This window comes from Maniola jurtina, chromosome 10 (assembly GCF_905333055.1).
Source record: "Maniola jurtina chromosome 10, ilManJurt1.1, whole genome shotgun sequence".
Classification (NCBI taxonomy): domain Eukaryota; kingdom Metazoa; phylum Arthropoda; class Insecta; order Lepidoptera; family Nymphalidae; genus Maniola; species Maniola jurtina.
In genome coordinates, this window is record NC_060038.1 from 12,388,273 (window position 1) to 12,410,181 (window position 21,909).

At 34.1% G+C, this 21,909-nt stretch overlaps 1 protein-coding gene and 2 long non-coding RNA genes across 4 annotated transcripts in view; 2 read left to right on the plus strand and 1 right to left on the minus strand.

The window, feature by feature from the left end:
- Positions 1–21,909, plus strand: part of LOC123868946 (protein tramtrack, beta isoform-like) — a 451,090-nt gene that overhangs the window by 423,547 nt on the left and 5,634 nt on the right. The gene's annotated exons all lie outside the window — the stretch shown is intronic.
- On the minus strand, positions 9,744–21,698 carry LOC123868986. Its single transcript, XR_006796786.1, has 3 exons — positions 21,652–21,698; positions 14,223–14,226; positions 9,744–9,767 (listed from the first exon to the last, which is right to left on the minus strand). It is a non-coding gene; the product is annotated as an uncharacterized LOC123868986 (long non-coding RNA).
- Positions 11,066–21,627, plus strand: LOC123868977. The gene is made up of 3 exons (XR_006796777.1): positions 11,066–11,128; positions 18,635–18,639; positions 21,613–21,627. It is a non-coding gene; the product is annotated as an uncharacterized LOC123868977 (long non-coding RNA).

Here is a 21,909-nt window from a genome sequence, read left to right on the forward strand (position 1 = left end):
TTGCAGTAAAATATGTGACGTCACGCCGCGGAAAACGCCTTTTGAGTATTGACGGATTTACGTTTTGTGCTCAGACCGTATCGGGGTTAAAAACTAGATGGCTTTGTTCAACACACAACAACAGAGGATGTCTCGCACTTGTACATACCATAGACAACGAAATTGTGAAACTTAGAAACCACCACAATCACTGACAGAAACAGAAGGTTAAACTTCGTATCAATAATTTCAAAATAATCAATTTATCATTAGTTTTTTTCCAACTGGACTTTTTAAAAATGATTATTTATAATAAAAAAATCGTTGCTGCAGCAAAAGTTATTATTAGTTATTCACCTTTTTTTAATAAAATGTAAGAAGTGTAAATTAAAAATTTATAACACCCCCGACAAGTGAAGGTTACAGTAACTAGAAAAGAGCTGATAACTTTCAAACGGTTGAACCAATTTTCTTGGATTATAGCTAAGAACACTCTCGATCAAGCCACCTTTCAAACAAAAAAAAACTAAATTAAAATCGATTCTTTAGTTTAGGAGCTACGATGCTATATTCAGATACACAGCTACACACGTCAAACTTATAACACCCCTCTTTTTGGGGTTAATAAACTAAATGTAAAAATCATTATCTTTCTTCCAGTAAAATATGTGACATCGCAGCGTGGCAAAAAACTTTTAAGCGTAGATGGGTTCACGTTTTACTGTCGGGCTGTGACGGGAAATAAAACTAGATGGCTTTGTTCAACACACAACAACAAAGGGTGCCTCGCAGTCGTGCATACCGTAGACGATAAAATTGTGAAACTTAGAAATGACCACTGCCACTGACAGAAAAAGAAAATAAAATTCATAATATCATCATTCACATTGTATCAGTACTTTTATTTTCCATAATTATCATCGTTCATATTATATCAGTAGTTTTGTTTCTAATAACAATTTTATTTCTACTTCATACAATAATCATCATAGACTTTTTTTAAATAAATTTTTACAAGTACTTTATAATCGTCAAATGCACTGGTTCTGGATATACCGAGAAGAACCAGCAAGAAACTGGGATATAAGTATATATAGTATTGATTTCCATGTGTTTTTGTCAATAAATAAAATTTAAAAAAATAATATGAAAAATATTTCTTCCAGTAAAATATGTGAGATCGCAACGCGGCAAGAAACTTTTAAGCGTAGATGGTTTTACGTTTTATGCTCAAACCGTAACGGGGCTTAAAACTAGATGGCTTTGTTCAACACACAGTACCAGAGGATGTCTCGCACTTGTTCATACCATAGACAACGAAATTGTGAAAGTTAGGAATAACCACAATCACTGACGGAAAATAAAACGATATGTTAACCACTTATCAGTTGTTTTTTTTCTACCTGGTTTTCAACAAAACATTTTTAATCATCAGAAAGTACAGCAAAATAAATCAGTAATTTACCGTTAAAGCAAGTGAAATTTAATTGCTTAAAACGCACACAACTGAAAAGTTAGTGGTGCGTGCCCGGGATCGAACCTCCGACCTCCGATTAGGAGGCGGACGTTCTAACCACTAGGCTATCACAGCTTTTTTTTAAAATAATTACTTTTCTGTAAATTAATAAAACAAGAAATAAAAAAATATTTTCCTTCTTCCAGTAAAATATGTGAGGTCGCAGCGCGGTAAGAAACTTTTAAGCGTAGATGGTTTTACGTTTTATGCCCAAACCGTGTCGGGGTGCAAAACTAGATGGCTTTGTTCAACACACAACAACAGAGGATGTCTCGCACTAGTGCATACTATAGACGATGAAATTGTGACACTTAGAAATTACCACAATCACTGACAGAAACGAGTCGTTATTAAACAAATAAATAAAAAAACATGACTGCCCTGCCAAAAATGAATTTGAAAATGGCGCCATACGCCTTATATTATAGCCGCCATATTATTACTTTTTTGGAAAATTTGAATTTTTACCCAAAAGCCATGTCACTCAAGATGGTGTAAGGATTCTAACGATACACTATACATCTAAATTTGTTCAGACATTTAGAAGTTAAGGTGGACTATAGAAACAAACATATACGAACCCTGAAAAGATTAAACTCCTTTCTTTGGGCGGTTGTGTAGAAAAAAGTTTATACGTTAACGACAACTGCTAAGCAACTCGTAGATGAGACTAAGATACTGCTCGGATACGACTACTTATCTCATCCAAACCAAGCTTTGGCTCTCCAGCAGTAGCCCTTAAAGTCCTTGCTGACCTGGACAGCCACCTGGGATTCTGGACTGAACTCGGCTGGCTGGAGTGGTCCGGCGGGCAGCAGATGTGGAGCGGTCAACGTCTAAGTGCGGATTATGAAGAAAAAAGAAGAGATCTGCTATGAGACGAGCTAAGCCACGGTAAATGGAAACCTTTTTGTAAAGTTTAACAATAACCATAGCAAGACGTATTCTACAGATTTCATGGTAATAAATTAATACTTCAAATTTGAAATATGGAAAGTAAATTAAAGCATTGTAATTTTCATGGGAATTCTTATCAGTAAAAATTACCTACTAATCTTCATTTCAACTACTTGTAGTTTTGTTAAAAATACGAGAACATTGTATAAAAAAATGAAATTATTATTAGGTATAGTAAAAGATTACTAATTTTGATTGTCAATTGATTTTGGTATGACATACGCATATTTAAAACATTCTTATTACTTATGAATTATTGATGTCGTTTCATTACTTTACAGGTTTTGTAAACTAAAGTAAGTAAATGAGTATTTACTCAACATTAAAGTAAATTTTCCTTTTTACAGTAAAATATGTGAGATCAATTCGCGGCAATACACTTTTGAGCATCGATGGTTTTACGTTTTATTCTAAAGTTGTAGTGGGATCCAAAACCAGATGGGGTTGTTCAACCCATCATACCAAGGGGTGCAGGGCGCTTGCTCACACTATCAACGGCGAGATTGTTAAACTTAGAAATGATCATAACCATATGCCTGAATAATAAAAAAATATTTTCTGCCAAGGTTATTTGTGAGATTCTTATTGTAATTTATGGTTGAATAAAATAGAAAATGTTGTTTGTGTTTAATAAGATTTTTGAGTATTGTAGGTGAACTGAGGTGCTTTTAACTAAATGTTGAAAATCAATTGTAGGTAAATTAAAATTGTTGATTTTGTAACTTGCTTTTCGTTTTAAATACTCAACATTTTTAATTTTACAATAATTATTTGAAATTTTACAAAAAATTAAGTGCTATATTTACGAAGACCCAATAAAAAATTTTGATTATTTTGTCAACATTACAATAAATTCCCTTCTTTCAGTAAAATATGTGAGATCAGTTCGCGGCAACATGCTTTTGAGCGTAAATGGTTTTACGTTTTATGCTAAAGTTGTATTGGGATCCAAAATTAGATGGAGTTGCTCAACCCATTCTAACAAGGGGTGTAATGCGATTGCACATACCATCGACGGAGTGATTGTTAAACTTAAAAATTATCATAACCATATACCTGAAACATAAAAAATAATTTCTTTAAGAGCCAAGGCTCTTTTATCCTGAGATCTTACTATAATTTATGGTGGAATGAAATGGAAAATGTCGTCAATTAATGTCACTACGTACCTATAGTAAGAGTTTCGAGTATTGTATTGAAACTAAGGTGCTCTTAAAAAATGTTGTCCAAGTAAGTACTAAAAACAAATAAATGTAAATTAAAATTGTTAATTTTGTAATGTTGCTTTTTTGTAAATGTTCTTGTTCATTCTTAATTTTACAATAATTATTATTATTTAATATTTTAAAGTGAATAGAAAGTGTTATATATACAATCAATTAAAAAATGAGAGATTGCTTTTTATGCTCCGTTTGTTACGGTATTACCGATACCGTTTCACTATTTTACAAGTTTTGTAAAATAAAGTTAGTTGAGTATTGTCTCCACATTACAATCAATTTTACTTCTTTCAGTAAAATATGTGAGATCAATTCGCGGCAACATACTTTTGAGCATAGATGGTTTTACGTTTTACTCTAAAGTTGTAGTGGGAGCCAAACTAGATAGAGTTCTTCAACCCACCATTACAGGGGTGCAAGGCGCTTGTTCATACCGTCGACGGAGAGATTGTTAAACTTAGAAATTATCATAACCATATGCCTGAACCATAAATAAAATATTTATTTCCGCCTAGATTGATTTATCCTGAGATGTAATATTGTTTCTTATTTTAATTTACGGTCGAATAAAATGGAAAATATTGTCATTTAATATTACTAGGTACCTTTAATAAGATATTTGAGTATTGTATTTAAGCTAAGGTCTTTTTAATAAGATTTTGCTCATTTAAATACTAAAAGCAAATATAAATTAAAACTTTTTTAATTTCATATATTTTTCCGGTAAATATTAAACGTTCTTATTTTACAATTTTATAAATATTGGAATTTACAATATTTACAATATTTTACAATATTTATTTTACAAATATTGGAAGTGTTAAATATTGATATTATATGGCACAAACGCGTAGCGACAAAGACTACATAAATACTAGCGCGGAGTTTACGCACCTGTTGATATCTTCGAATATGCTTCATATGCGGCTCTTTACCAGGGTTGCATAAAGCGTTACACTTTAAATTATTAACTTAACAATTTTTTACAGTGAAATATGTGACATCAGTTCGTGGCAAACGGCTTCTATGCATACATGGTTTTACCTTTTATGCTAAAACGACTAAGGGAGATAAAATTAGATGGATTTGTTCAACACATAATTCGAAGGGGTGCAAAGCGCTTGTACACACAGTCCTCGGTCAAATTGTTAAAATTAGAAATGAACATAACCATGGCTTCGAATTGAAACTAATCTAAATAAAATAATTGGGATTTTTATCTAGATAAAATGCATTTTTATGGTTTGTAAATATTAATATATTAGAAAATTGTTTTATGAAAATTATTATTATAAAAATGTAAAGTTAATTCCACAACACTTATGTATGAATTAAATTGTTTGTAATAGTAAGTCATTTTACTCGAATTAATTAAAGAAAATTTACCGTCACCTTCTGTATTTGTAAATAAAAGTTTTTCTTAAATTGTTTGTTAAACGACTCTTTTTTTTTCAGTAAAATATGTGACATCGCGTCGTGGAAAGCAACTTTTGAGCATTAACGGCTACACATTTTGTGCTCAGAGCGTATCCGGACTCAAGACTAGATGGATTTGTTCAACGCATAACACCAAGGGTTGTCATGCACTGGCTCATACATTCGACGATGAAATTATTAAACTTAGAAATGATCATAACCATAGACAGGACAAAATTTAAGTTATGATTTTTAAGTTCGCCAATTATAATTAAGTAGAGATAGCGCAATCTTGAAAGACCTATGCCCAGCTGTGGACGTGTACAGGCTGCTGGACTGCAACTCTTTAATGATGATGAAATTTTTTCAACCCAACCCACCATCGCCAGCTCACTAGTGAGCATCTCCTCTTAGAATTAGAAGACCTTAAGGCCATAGTCTGCCACGCTGGCCCGGTGCGGATTGGTGAGACTCTACACACCTTTAGAGCGTTATGGAAAACTCTCAGGCATGCAGGTTTCCTCACGATAACTCGTAACTCCGAAAAGTTAGAGGTGCTTGCCCGGAATCGAACTCCTAGCCTTCCCGAACAGAAAGCTGACATCTTAACCACTATGCTTTCACCGCTTTTATAAGTACATTAGGTCTGGTATATACATAATAACAAACTAAATTCGGTTTCTTATTTCATTTTATTTCTATTGTCAATTTTTTACCTTATTAAATTGATCTCTTTGAAGATTCAGATTTTTTTATATTTGGGGTTTTCAGTCGCCAAAATCTTTGCCTTCTTTTTGGAGTGGTTGGCTATCATCGCGATGATCTCAATTTTGAAAACTAGAATGCTGAATAAGTAGGATGCTTTTGTTGAACTACTTACTTGCGCAGGTTCTTAACCTAGAAAAACAGTCTTCTTCAGTACATCTGTTCTATTTGGACGCTTTTTTTTTATTGAACGTTAAAAAAATCTCTCGTGTAAATGAGGCCTTACATCCCTTTCGACCATCATTCCTTGTCAATTTGACAAAAGTATTTTTTACTACGAAATCATCTTAGTAGTACAGTTTGACAAAACAAATATGATTTGATTCGATTTGATCAAAACGGTGGTTTATTTCTCAGTTAAACATAACTATTTAATAATAAATATCTTTTATTTTACACTAATTACTTACCAAAAAAAAAGCTGTGTAATATTTCTAGGGTGTAAGTATGTACGCATGTAGCTCTGTAAGTTTTTTTATTCTACCATATCTTCTTAATGTCTGAATAGATTTGAATGTATGGCGTATGGTCAAAATGCTTACATCATTCTGACACTGGCTACAAACTTATTAAAAAAAAAAACGGCAAGGCAGTTGTGTCCTTAAATATCTTATTATTATATTAGTAATACAACTATTACTTGGTAATATTTGTTTCAGTGAAACTTAAATACCTGACTTCGCGTCGTGGCAAAAGACTTCTAAGCGTAAATGGTTATACGTTTTGTGTTCGCGCTCGCGACTCGTCAGGGTATAAAACAAGATGGCTGTGTTCAACTCATAATACCAAGGGATGTCATGCGCTCGTTCATACAATTGGTGATGAAATTGTCAAACTTAGAAATGATCATAACCACCTAATATAGAACAGACGAATGATTTTCTTTGATTTAGAAAAGTTTGATCTTTACGATCTATGGTTCTTCTTTCTAATTATTATAACAGTGTTTATAAGAATAAATATTACAGCGTAAGTTTTATGCTTGCCATTTGAATTAATTTTAATTTTAAAACGGCTCTTTATTATGATTAGTTATAATTTAGTTAATAAAATTCTCTTAACTTTAGAGCGCTCATATCATTTTTTATCAGTTGGGATTTGAACCTCGCCGAACTTTCGGCGACTTTTCGGCCACATTCTTTTTATTATGTATTCGTTGATTTCAGTATAATATGTAGATATACGGATCAGAATTTTTGATAATAATTGTACAAATTCCTCTACAGTAAAAAACGTTGTCTTTCTTATATTTTCTAAAATTCTTTTCAATTTATTTATTTCCACAAACATTTTCATTTTTTTACCCTTTAATCGTATTTCGGACCTCCCCACCAAATGCCCTTTGTATTCACATCATCTCTGAAGATCCTAACGATGGCATCTACCTATATGCTGTCTGTGAGACTGCTCATAATGGATGAAGGACGTATCTCAATAAGCTTTGCCTGGAATTTTATAATATCTTTGATTTAGTGTTATAAAAATTGGCAATTCTTGTTTCAGTAAAATATGTTACATCACAACGAGGAAAACAACTTCTGTATATAAACGGCTTTACATTTTGCGTGCGAGGCCGCAGTGTGGCCGGACTTAAAACCAGATGGATTTGTTCAACACACAACAACAGGGGTTGCCACGCACTTGTGCATACCGTTAACGACACAGTTGTCAAAATAAGAAATGAACACAACCACTGACAGAAAAAAGCCAAGCTTTGTATTGAGTTCTTGAAATTATAATCCTTATTCGTATGGGTAATCTGTGGAAATGTAATATTTTATTCATTTTGCATGCAGGGCCTCAGTGTATCTGGGCTTAAAACCAGGCGAATTTATCCAACACATAACAACAGGGGTTGCCACGCAGTAATCATTTGATTTTCCGGAACGAAAAGTAGCTTATATCCTTCCCCAGGATGCAATTTGTCTCTGCCCTTGTCGTTTAAATTAATTGGATGGGCCGTGAAAAGCTAGTAGACAGACAAAGCGATATACTTTCGCATTTATAATATTAGTATGGAAGTATGGTAATCTTTGTTCCAGTAAAATATGTTACATCACGACGAGGAAAACAACTTCTGTATATAAACGGCTTTACATTTTGCGTGCGAGGACATAGTGTGTCCGGGCTTAAAACTAGATGGATTTGTTCGACTCACAACCACAAGGGTTGCCACGCACTTGTGCACACTATTGACGATGAAGTTGTCAAAATAAGAAATGAACACAACCATTGACAGAAAAAGAAAGTTGCGCTCATTTGTTCGACTCACAGCCACAAGAGTTGCCACGCACTTGTGCATACCATTGACGATGAAGTTGTCAAAATAAGAAATGAACACAACCATTGACAGAAAAAGAAAGTTGCGCTGATTTGTTCGACTCACAGCCACAAGAATTGCCGTGTACTTGTGCCTACCGTTGATGATGAAGTTGTCAAAATAAGAAATGAACACAACCATTGACAGAAAAAGAAAGTTGCGCTGATTTGTTCGACTCACAACCACAAGAATTGCCGTGTACTTGTGCCTACCGTTGATGATGAAGTTGTCAAAATAAGAAATGAACACAACAATTGACAGAAAAAGAAAGTCAGGCTTAGTATTAAGACGAACTTATTCGTAGCGTGCTCCAAAAAATTATAGTTTGGCTCTCATTTGAATGATAACCAATCAAAATCAATGACATGCCCTATTGCCTATTGCCTAGCCTAGGGCGCTATTTACATAGCGCCCTAGGCGCTGGAATAAGTAGGTTAGGAGTTTCAAAATTACTTTACTAAAAAGAATTTACATACAAATTTTTAAAGCCGTGAAATTTCAAAACTTTCAAACATCAATTTTAGAACGTATCTACAAAATTTCATCAACTTTGCTTGATTAATATTATCAATAGAGGTAGAAATAGTTTTTACAATGATAATTGTGTAAATTATTATACATCTTTTAGTATTTTTTTAAAAAAATTGTATTTAATTTAAGGTATAAAAAATTACGTTTAATTTTACATTTTGTAAAGTTTTAAAAGCGTAAATTTCAAGTGTCATTTCACAATTTTCTGGTAAATAGACATAATGGATTTTTAAACGTGTTTCCTATTTTTTTTTTTGATGCTTTGTTATTATTTTTATTGCAATATTTGTAACATCGCGTCACGGCAATCAGCTCTTGAGCGTAGATGGGTTTACATTTAGAATTAAAAAAGTAACACCATATGGACATGCTCCATGCGCAAGAATTGCAATGCTCGTGTCCATACTCAATTGGGAAACATAATTAAGATTGCTAATAAACATAATCATCCGCTACCGGAGATACGAATATATGCATCTTTTGGTAACCCTTAAAAATTAAGTGCGAGTCGAATTCGCTCACGAAGTGTTCCGTTCACTTTTATGTAAAGCACTGCATGCTAATGACCGACTTAAAAAATAAATTTTTACACATTTTAATTTTTTTGGGATGCAACCACAAATTAACGGTTTTGGGGTTTTTTCCTTTACTTATGCTGTAAGACCTACGTACCTGCCAAATTTCATGATTCTATGTCAACGGGAAGTACCCTATAGGTTATCTTGACAGACACGACAGACGGACCGACAGACAACAAAGTGATCCTACAAGGGTCCCTTTTTTCTTTTTGAGATACGGAACCCTAATTAACGAGACAAAATACAAACGGAAACTAAAAAAATATTTTTGCAGCAACCTGTATAGGACCTACTGTGTACCTATGTATGTGTGTGTGTACTTACGGATCACTGCAACCAGTTTTGCTGACAGCGATGTCACGTAGAGCTGCAAATTTTCTTGATCTACCCTCTAACCTAAGTTTATTATGTTTAAAATTAGATATTTTCAGGGAAATCTGCCAAACCACAGATATTAGTTTTAGAACTTGCCCACAAAATTTCATCTATTTTGAATGCTTTATATTCAAATAAGAACCAATAGAGAGATTTTTGTAACATAAAATATAAATAAAATAAGATACACACGTGTATAATTTTATTTTTCACCACATCAAAATTAATAAAATTAAATAAAATTATTAAATACGTATTTATATTAACCAATACGTACTTATAACTTGATATAATTATTAAGTTGTAAGTACGTATCGCTATCGTAAAAAAACATTTTAAAATTGTTAAATGGATTTACTAAGATTTTTACAATTTATAATCGCGATTTTAATTTTACTATTGTTTGTAAAATTTTGTTTGATTATTCAAATTTACTAACAGGTTTTTTTTTTACAGTAAAGTATGTGACATCCCGTCGCGGCACAAAACTTTTGAGCATAGATGGCTTTACATTTTGTATTAAAACAGTGTCAGTCAGCAACAAAATCATATGGAAGTGCTCAACACATAACTACAAGCTATGTCGGGCTATTGTACATACTTACGAGGGCACCATACTGAAGATTAATAATAACCACAACCACCCACCTACAACCACACACATTCTACCTACTTTCATTTGAAAAGAGTGAATACTGAATAGGCGTCTACTAGGCAAGCACGCTCCAACATTACATGACATTATCATTGCTTTTTATTAACCCCCGACCCAAAAAGAGGGATGTTACAAGTTTGACGTGTGTATCTGTGTATCCATCTGTCTGTGGCATCGTGGCTCCTAAACTAATGAACCGATTTTAATTTAGTTTTTTTTTTGAAAGGTGGCTTGATCGAGAGTGCTCTTAGCTATAATCCAAAAAAAATCGGTTCAGCCGTTTAAAAGTTATCAGCTCTTTTCTAGTTACTGTAACCTTCACTTGTCGGGGCTGTTATAAATTTTAAATTTACACTTGTTAAGCATGATTTTCGTCAAGCGCAAAACTATCTTGGAATTTAAAAAATATTATCTATATATTACTGACATCTCATTACATACCTATTATTGTCGGCGGCACTTTGACCAGACTATTTAAAAATTGTACACATTGTTTTTTTTTGTTAAATAAACATTAACTAAGTTAATGATTTTATTGTTCAGCGAGTCGATGAATACATATTAAGTTAAACGTATCACTATCGTAAAAACATTTTAAATTTTACTAATACCATCAATTTGAAAAAAAATTATTGTGTAAAATTTTATTTTTTAATAAGATTATAAAGACAAAGACAATAATTAGTATAAATATTGTTATGTCTAGTCTAAACTCATTTTTTCAGTCTAGTTTTAAAGTTAAACGGGTTTAAACGTGAAACTTTGAAACTGAATATTCTAACGGAAGTCTGGAAAACGACAGACATATAAGTATTAGTTATTGAATGTATTTACAAAATTTCATTGAGTTTGATTGGCTTGTATTCAAAGGAGAGCCAATCTACGTTCTTATGGAGTACGCTACAAGAAAACTCCTTTTAACAAGCTCTTAACCTTTGTTTTATATTTTTACAGTTGTGTGCGAGTTTATCGAATCAAAACGCACCGGGCGGGTAATGATCAGAGCTGATGGGTACGTCTTCAGTCGAAGAACATGTTTGAGCAAGTTTAAAGCACGGTGGATTTGCGCCACACACGTCTTCAGGGGATGCAAGGCCTGCATATATACGATTGACAACGAAATCGTCAATATAAATAATAAGCATAATCATTAGTTTTTATTAGTGTTGAATTTTAATAAGTATAATCCGTCCAACCATCTATTTCTTTGTACTTTTGAGAGCTTGAGTTAATGATGCGTCACCGATTCGATTTCTTATAACAATCGGCTTTATTTATGATGATGTTTTAATCGATTTGACACATTGATATATTTTAAGTATCTTTTTTTTCCACTTTGTACTGTTTTTAACCCCCGACCCAAAAAGAGGGGTGTTATAAGTTTGACGTGTGTATCTGTGTATCTGTGTGTCTGTGTATCTGTGTATCTGTGTGTCTGTGTATCTGTGTATCTGTGTATCTGTCTGTGGCATCGTAGCGCCTAAACGAATGAACCGATTTTAATTTAGTTTTTTTTGTTTGAAAGGTGGCTTGATCGAAAGTGTTCTTAGCTATAATCCAAAAAAATTGGTGCAGCCGTTTAAGAGTTATCAGCTCTTTTCTAGTTTTCTTGTATAAAAGAAGGTTACATAACCGTTAGGTTCATAATATTATGTCAATTGACAAATGTCAAGCTGTCAAGATGGACGTTGCCTAAATACATAATTATTTATTTGAAAAATGATGTTTTGGAAAACTCAGATACTTTGGATCGTCGGGGGTGTTATAAATTTTTAATTTACACTTGTATAATATAAAATTCAAAAATTCAAAATTCAAAATGATTTTAATCAATTAGACTTTTACAAGTACTTTTGAATCGTCAAAAGCATCTACCTCTGGTTCGGAATGCCTTTCTCACCGAGAAGAACCAGCAAGAAACTCGGCGGTTGATCTTTTCAAAGACCAGAGACATACCAAGGCGTTTCCATTTTTTTCTATGGTTTCCTGTCAATAATTATGAAATAAGAGAGTAAAATAAATGGTTGGACGGAGAATAGTAAGATAGTTTTCTTGTATACCTGGTGAAGTACCTGAAAGAAACTGTTACTATAAATGTTATGGTAATTTTAAGGTAGTGTAATAATAAAATAATTTTCATAGCATAAGTTCTAATCACACTAATATTATAAAAGCGAACGTTTGTATGTGTGTGTGTGTGTGTGTGTGTGTGTGTGTGTGTGTATGTTTGTTACTCCTTCACGCAAAAACCTCTGGACGGATTTGGCTGAAATTCGGAATGGAGATAGATCCATTCCGAATTTCTTCGAGATATATCCTGGATTAGCACATAGGCTACTTTTTATCCCGGAAATCAAAGAGTTCCCACGGGATTTCGAAAACCCTAAATCCACGCGGACGAAGTCGTGGGCGTCAGCTAGTAAAATATAAGTCTTACAAAAACTTTGTTATTATAGTTTTAAATTGATCTCAACTACGAATAAAATTGCATGTTCTTTACAATTTTACTGTTACCATTGCCACCATAAAATCTTACAGAACCTTATTGTTAGATACAAATATTGAAAAATATATTTTTTAAAATAAAGTAATTAAAGAAAGAACAGTTAAGTATTCAGTTTCTTAATTGACATAATTTAAATGAAGTAGGGAATATAGTACTCAAATAATGTTTAACAAATAATAATGAATATTAGAAGATGTAAAACAAAAAATATATTTTCCGATAAAAATTGTATATTAAGATCAGATTTTCGAAAAATTAGTCATAAACCATACCATAATGTACACATTATAAACATAGATAATATTCATATATTACCTAAACGTGATTTGTAAACAATATGTTCTTAACAGGGCTCTCTCCGTCACTCGTTTCATACAATGGTAGTTCCAATTTCATTTGAATATTAAGCAACCAAAGTCCATGAAATTTTGCAGACAAATTCTAGAAACTAATATCTGTGTCTGTGGTGTTTTAGATTTTTCTAAAAATATGTAGTTTTAAAATTACAGGGGCTCAATGATTTGTATCAAAATTTTTAAGACCGCGTAACTTTGAAACCGAATATTTTAACAGAAATCTGGAAAACCACAGACATAGATATTAGTTTCTAGAATATGTCTGTAAAATTTCATGGACTTTGGTTGTTTAATATTCAAATAAAATTGGAACTACGATTGTATGAAACGAGTGACGGAGACAGCCCTCTTAAGTATGACATCATTGTACTAGTATAATTTTGTATGAAATGTTAATAATAATAGGTTTATCTTTTTCTTGGTTTTTCAGTCACCCTCATAAAGACGAAAAAAGGTAATACGAACATAAAAGTTGGGGAACACACTTTCTATCTAAAACCAGGATACTACAAATCGACCAAGAAAAGGTGGTGTTGTACTCAGAACAAGTATTGTAGAGCTTGCCTACACATTGTTGATAACAGAATAGTTGCTATTTTTAATGAGCATAATCATGAAAAGAAATAATTTTTAAATACCTAATTAGTATTGATTTAGTCATTAATTTATTATTTAGATTACAAAATACTACGGAAATTGTGTATTCTTATTCCTCTAACTTTAGTTTCACAACACACAGTTCAAGTACACACACAGTTAGTACAGTAGTAAAGTTTAGTTTAGTTAGTAGTTTAATTTATTTAGTAGAACTTTAGTTCTGGTAGAGATTGCTCTAAGTAATAAGGCCGCCTTTGCACACAATGGTTTTTTCTGTTTTCTTCTTTCTGTGTTGTGTTCCTTTACATGTGTTTTTGTGTGCAATAAAGACTTCTATCTATATATCTATCTATGCATGGAAGATGCATTTGACGATTCAAAAGTACTTGTAAAAGTTTATTTCTTCTGTTAACTTCTGTCAAAATGTCAACGACAAGTTTAATGTAGGTACTGATCTGCTATTAAAGCCGGATTTTTGGTTAAATTTATTCATGTTAATGTTTGAAAAAACTGTCTAAGTATGTTTCTTCTTACACAAGTCAAGTGATCCATCAGTACTTATGATTAATGGAATCGCCTGCCGAAGATCCTATCTTCTAATTAACCCTTTGTAGTTTTTTAATAATAGTTAAGGTAACAAAGGCTGAGACCTATAGGAAGCACTTCGACACTCTGGCTTAATACACTGTTAAAACGAGACAGAGAGAAAGTAAAAGTACGCTCTATAGTCTCAGTCTAAGGTTGAAATCTATAGAGCACACTTTGACTTTGCTTAGACTAAAGTTTTAGTTAAAACGAGACAGATTTATGCCACCGGTATAACGCTGTCTCGTTTTAACAGTGTCTTAAGTCTGAGCAAAGTTAAAGTACACTCTATAGATTTGAGTCTAAGAGTTATTGTGATTTCAGTGAAATTCCTCACGTCCAGACGGGGTAACACTCTTTTAAGTATAGGTGGGTACAGATTTCGGCATATCAAGGATAGAAGAAGACCTGGCGCCAAGATGAGATGGGGGTGTTGCAACCGTCAATACAAGTGTAAAGCAAGGTTACAAACTCTTAAAGATAAGATAATACTGTTTGAGAACAACCATAACCATCCTGCTGTGGAGGACGATGCGACGGACTGTGTTGATTAGGCACACTGGTTCTAAATTTGCCGCCCAAGTGATTCAGGTCGGTTTCAGACTAGCGTTTTTTATGCGCTTTTCACACTCGTTTCGTCTACTCAATCAAGCTAAGTTTGTACCTCGCGTCGATTACGTCACACTGACGTTTAGGTGCGGTATGCGAACCGTACTGACGCGACAACGCGGCCGCGGGGAGGTGAGCGGGGAAGTGGGAGAGGTGCCGCATTCCAACGAGGTGCAAACTTAGCAGTGGACTGTCAGAAGGACTGTATGGATTCCGACGAATAAACTGCTCGTATACTAACGCGTCTGCGCTCGTACGAGATATGTGTGTGACAAAATTTAACCACAAATTCACGGTTTTTGGATTTTTTTCTTTACTTGTGCTATAAGACTTACCTACCTGCCAAATTTCATGATTCTAGGTAAAGTCAACGGAAAGTACTCTATAGTTTTTCTTCACAGACACGACAGACGCACAGACAACAAAGTGATCCTATAAGGGTTCCCGTTTTTCATTTTGATGTACGGAACCCTAAAAAAGTGTTTGTGCGCGAAAAGACGCTAATCTAAAACTGTTCTTAGAGTCCCGGCACAGTGATGTTGTGTTAAAACCAATAGGTATTAATAAGCCAAGCTTACCCTATTCCCATTTTACATTTCGATGAATGTCCCACTTTGTAAATAAATACTAGGTATAAGCTTTACATTAAAATTATTTTATTTTATTTATTTATTTTATTAAAGTAGGAAAACTTAACACTGATTCCAAATTTAGAAGATAAGTACAGTAGAAAAATATAGTTTTCAGAGATATTATTATAATTCTACTAGGTATGTGCTTGACTTGAGCAATTCCTAAAATACATATAAATATCATTCATAAAAGAGTATTCAACTCATTTTCTTTACTATTCTAAAATTATTTGGTAATTTTATTAATAAGTAAATAATATTTCTATTAGTTTTAAATGTAGAACACCGGTGTATTAAAATGTAACAATTAAATATATCTAATATCAGTGCAAGTCAAATACTTTACTTTACTTCACTTTAATACCAGAAGTTTGGACTGTTAGAAATTCTTAAGCCGGCTCTACACTCGCACGTGAAGTCGCGCCGTTATTTCACGCCGTGAATGTATGCCGCGATCCACGCGTGAACTGTGTCCCTTTCACACTCGCAATTCTTCACAATATTGTTCCTGACTATGGACGAAACCCTTTGTCGCGGACCAAAACCGACACTGATTGGGGAAAGGCGCGAAGCGCGAACGCGAAGGCGTGAACAACATCTACACTCGTGATTCGCAGTTGTCGCGGGCTTTCGCGTTCGTTCGCGCCGCGAGTGTAGAGCCCACTTCACTCGTTTTTGCACTTGCAAAGTATTTGTGACGTGTAATGTGTATCATTGGTATAAATTAATCCTGTCTGCAATCTGTCGTTAAGTAACTTAGCAACGTTATTTGTATGATTCTTTTCAACAATGTTACTCTGTAACTATGTAGAAAGAGCCTCGATAGCTCAACGGCTAAAGGAGCGGACTGAAATCCGAAAGGTCGCCGGTTCAAACCCCACCTGTTGCACTATTGTCGTACCAATTCTACTAGTGCTAGACTAGTTTTACGCTTGATTGGAGGGGAAAGGGGGATATTAGTCAGCATTATAAACCTGGCTAGTATTTTTATTAAAAAAAAAACTTATCGAAACGTTATAGATTGATTAATTTTATTTTTAATTGATTTCAGTGAAATTCGTCACGTCAAGACGGGGTAACACTCTGATATGTATAGATGGGTACAAATTTCGGCATATCAAGGATAAAAGGAGACCTAGCGCCAAGCTGAGGTGGGGGTGTTGCAACCGTGTGAAATACAAGTGCAAAGCAAGGTTACAAACTCTTGAAGATCAGCTGATACTTTTAGAGAACAACCATAGCCATCCGGTTATAGATAACGATACGACGGGCAGTGTCGATTAGGCACAAATAAATAAATAAATAAATATTCGTTTATTTGGGACTAGATAGCGCCAACACAGAACGCAGGTGAATGAAATGAAATGAACAATAGGCTAAAAATGTGCCGCCAAGTGATTTAGAGTGGTTACAGACTAGCGTTTTTTATACGCCCGTTTTTTCATTACATCTTAATATCTGGTAGATACCTGGTCGTACTTTGCACTATTATAATAAGTATGTGTAGCACCGGCTTGTAGTGAATTAAGGCAGCCCATGGATTATTTATTTATTTTAAGGCGTCTTTTGACCATAAGAGCAAGAAATACGAAGATATGGGGTCGTATGACGTCACTATTCCATTTGCGATTCTTACAAAAACTTCGACCGTAAGACAGCATTTTAAGGCTATCCTTGCCAACGATCCCCCGTCGATTTCCTACGTATGATATTATTGTTCTCATCTCTATCTGCCCTGGTTCGTGCATTCTCGGTTTCTAGATCGGTACATTTGTGATAACCAAATTTCAAATTGCTGTGATTGGCTGAATTTACCATGTTTTTGCTGCGACAGTGAGTTTGAGCCACTAGCGGAACAATGTTAGCCGGTCAGAAATGATTGCAATTAGTCAACCTGTTTGACGTCCGTGTTCTGTTTTCGATTACAAAAAAGAAAAAATTGTTGTTGCAATCATCAATTTTAGCAAATAGTGAAAGAGAGTCGGCCAATCAGAGGTCACAACTACCGTCACACTTTCTGTCACACTATGGCAGTAGGCATACCGAGTAATGAAAACAATTTTTCATTCTGTCTAGGTCGAAGTAGGGTTGCCACCTGGCTCTTTTTGATTTACAGGCTACCACCATCAAAAATACGGGGTTTAGATTTGAAGAAATTTGAAATTTTGAAGTATTTGAAGAATATATATATAGGCGGTGGTTATCTCTGAAATGCATGGAAAGCCTATTTAGATATTTCAGTTTATTTGTAAGTTTTGTATTTTTTCTCTGTATGTTGCCGTGTCTTGATTGGTGAACTGTGTTTGCAATGTGGTTTTAAATAAAAGATTTATTTATTTAAATAGCTTTTAAAAACTCTTAGTTTTGTAAAGCAAAATGTTATACATTTCATGCATACAATCTTTTCATTTTAACGTAAAATTACATTTGATTTGTAATTCCACCTTCACAGTATCAATACTATGGCCGTAGCCAGGAATCGATTGCGGGAGAGGTTTTATCAGGGCCGGAACTGAATCCTGTCACGAGGAAAAAAACATTCGCTCAACTTTATGGGCTAATTACCTGGTTAGTGGAATTTCGCCTTTCAATTTGACAGTGAGATAAAATACAACAATAAAAAAGCGCGAGCGCAGTGAGCGTAAGTGTTTTTGGTTCAATACAGAAAAAATTAAAGTGAAAGGGAAACGAGTGTAGCCATAGCAAGATTTTATTTTTAAAGCTTCCTATCCATACTAATATTACGAATACGACAGTATATCTATTTGCCTATCTATTTGTTACCCTTTCACGGCCCATCTTCTTTACCAAAATTTTGGTACTTACTATTCAGAGGTAACTTGCATCCCAGACATTTTTTTAGGCGGCTTTTTAGCCCGGAAAATCCCCCACGGAATTTTTAAAAATCTAAATTCATGCAAACGAAATTGCGGGGTTTACACCAAGTAATAGAAATTCAAAGCGCGAGTGAAGTGAGCGCGAAATGTTTGATATACATATTTCCAAAAAAAAATTGGCAAGCAAATGCAAGAAATAGTGTAAGTATTATTTTAGGCTTAGGTTTTTGACGGCTTCCCAGGCGCAGTCGCCATTTCGAAATTTCTGGTCTGGTGGGAGGCTTCGGTCATGGCTAGTTATATGGTTAGTATGGCCCTAACGGCCAAGAAATTAGACTGCATCATCACTTACCACTAGAAAAGATTAAAGTCACGGGCTAACTTGTATAAAAAAAGGCTTACATCCTCAAACCAAGCCCCGCCGCCTTGGCTACGACCATGATCAATATCGAGTGGGTTTCGGCTACGCATTGCCGCAAAAGGAAAATATTCTTTCTACTGGACATAACGTCAGTGTTGGATTTCGCCAGCCAGCTCCTGCTGAATTTGTAAAAAACCGGCCAAGTGCGAGTCAGACCCACGCACCGAGGGTTCCGTATTCGGGTATTTTTTCCGACATTTTACTCGAGAAATCAAAAACTGTTATGCATTAAAAAAATATGCATAAAAATAAATAAAAATCTGTTTTAGAATGAACAGGTAAAGCCCTTTCATATGATAACCCACTTGATATATGTAGTTATCTTACTTTGAAAATTGAAAATACTAATATTTGTTCATGAACACATGACAGACGGATAGAAGGACAAATGGACAGACGGACAGACGGAAAGACTGACAGACAACGAAGTGATCCTATAAGAGTTCTTTTTTGCTTTTGAGTTACGGAACCCTAAAAATATTTAGTTTTATTTGCCCCGTATTTTATATTCATAATTACAGGTTTCTGTATCCTGAAATACGGGGTAACCAGTAAAATACGGGGCCTCTGGCAACCCTATTCGGAAAACACTGTCACATTCAAGTTAATGTCAAATATTTTGTTTTCAATTACAGAAAGCTGCATCAATCATTATTACAATATTTTCTTTGTTGTGATTGGCTGAATTTTAGAGTTTCAGCCAATAAAGAGTCTATTTGCCAACTAAACGTCATAACAATATAAATGCCAGAAAGTTTAACCAAATAAAACAAACTTAATGAGAACCTAGTGAGAATGCAAACGGCACACAATTTATAATACATATTATGTTAGTCGTATATAATAGATATTATAGTAGTCGTTCACTTTGGTAATAGTCAGATTGTCATCAGTTAAATTGATATTGGTTGATGTATCGTAAATTATTGTTTCGGTGACAAATATTTTTATTATCTATTTATCTTTGAACAGAATGGAATAGAATGAAATGGAATGGAATACAATGATAAATTTTTATTCCTGTAAACTTTTAGGTAAACTTCAAAGTGTTTTTGGATGGTCAGAAAAATTTACCACTGGTTCGGAATGCCGATCCTACGTTTTCTAGGGTTTCGTACCTCAAAATGAAAAACGGAACTCTTATAGGATCACTTTGTTGTCTATCTCTCTGTCTGTCGTGTGTGTCAAGAAAACCTCTAGGGTACTTCCCGTTGACTCAAAACCATGAAATTTGGCAGGTAACCTAACTGCGTAATTTTGGGTAGTTTTTTTAATCGATAAAGAAAGTTTGCGACATTGTTCAATAAAAAATTTGGATTCCAACTCCTCAACCCTGATGTTGCAGGGGACCTGACTACTAAAGCTAATGGGATTTAAAAAGTGTCGATTATTAATTGATATTGAAGGTATCTATACCAAGTAAACACTTTGTCGTTGACCTCAACCCTGATGCTGTAAGAAATTGCATTCCTAAATCCTGGTGATCCCTCGGGATTTGAAAAGGATCATCCGTTTAAATATTCTTACGTGATACAGAAACAAGTTGCATCCCGGGGACGGGCTATTACGGGGAGGCAACTTTTGTTCTGGGAAATGAAAGGATCGGGATTTTTAAAAACCTAAATCCACGCGAGCGAAGCTGCGGGCATTAGCTAGTTGTAAATATATTTAGAAGCTACTATAAGATAATAGATAAGGTACTTATTTCCTTATATTTTTATTGTATGGCAGCGCGCGGTTTTAAATTATAAATTGCACGTCCTGTCCTTTTCTGTAATACATTTTTTTCTCAATATCTACCGCTTTATCTCATAGCAAGAGTCCGTAAGACATAATACAGTGAAAATAAGCAAAATATACAATTTTTGCAGTTTCCACGTCAGTACCTGTCGAATTTTTCTAACAGTGTAAGCAGCAGAGCTGACTTTACCATCAAGTGTTGATATGTGGGTGTTCCATAGAAGCTTTGCATCTAACATTATACCGAGAAACACGGGGTTCTCCTTTATTTTCAACATATGATTATTTATCAATGAATTTATGTCATTTAAGGTCCTGGTATTGGGCAGTGTGAATTCAACACACTTAGATTTCTTTGCATTTGGAAGTAAATTGTTAGCAATAAATCAGAGAGTGACCTGTGATATGGCATTACATATAGTATACATTGTCAAAAATTATAATATTAAAGCTGTGCGTATTGTGTGAGGAATAGGTTGCAAGAGAGTTGCAACTTGCAGGGTTTGATGCATGCGCTATTGCCAGCAAACATGAGACATATTTTTATCTACAGGCAACGTCTGAGTAGGTAACGCATACGTCTAACGCAAGTTGAAATGTACCAGTGTATTTAGTTAGACCTATCGACAAGTTTGGAGTTGGGTGCAGTCTAAATGTGGCCCGTGTGTTTAGACTGTCAGTTTCTGTCAGTTTCACGTGTCGTCCCCCGCACTTCACCACCCCGCTTGCACAAATCGAGACAGCACGAAATTTTCAAGATTTCTGGGTGTAATTTCTGGTTTTCGTAGTTCCCACATAATTATAACAATATAAAATATATAACGATAATTTTTTTACTACATAATATTCATTAAATTTTCTAGGTCTGTGGTTTTTCCAAATTTCATTAAATTGCTTCGTTGTCTAGAAAAACGAGCACAAAGTTGGGCCTTTTTTTAAAGAAAAATACAAATCTTTGAGCCCCTGTAATTTTAAAACTACATATTTTTAGAAAAATCTAAAACACCACAGACACAGATATTAGTTTCTAGACTATGTCTGCAAAATTTCATGGACTTTGGTTGCTTAATATTCAAATGAAATGGGAACTACGATTGTATGGAGTAAGTGACGGAGAGAGCTCTGTTAATCTTCATTGTCTCAGCCATTTTAAATGATAATAAAAAGTAAAAAGTAGTTTTTTTTTTGTTTCATATTTTAGATAAAGGGTAGATACACACCAAAATTAATTAGATTTTTTTATTTGCCGATATTTCGACTCATTTGCATGAGTCGTGGTCCCACCCTTCGTCCCGTCGTTAGAAACTGAAATTT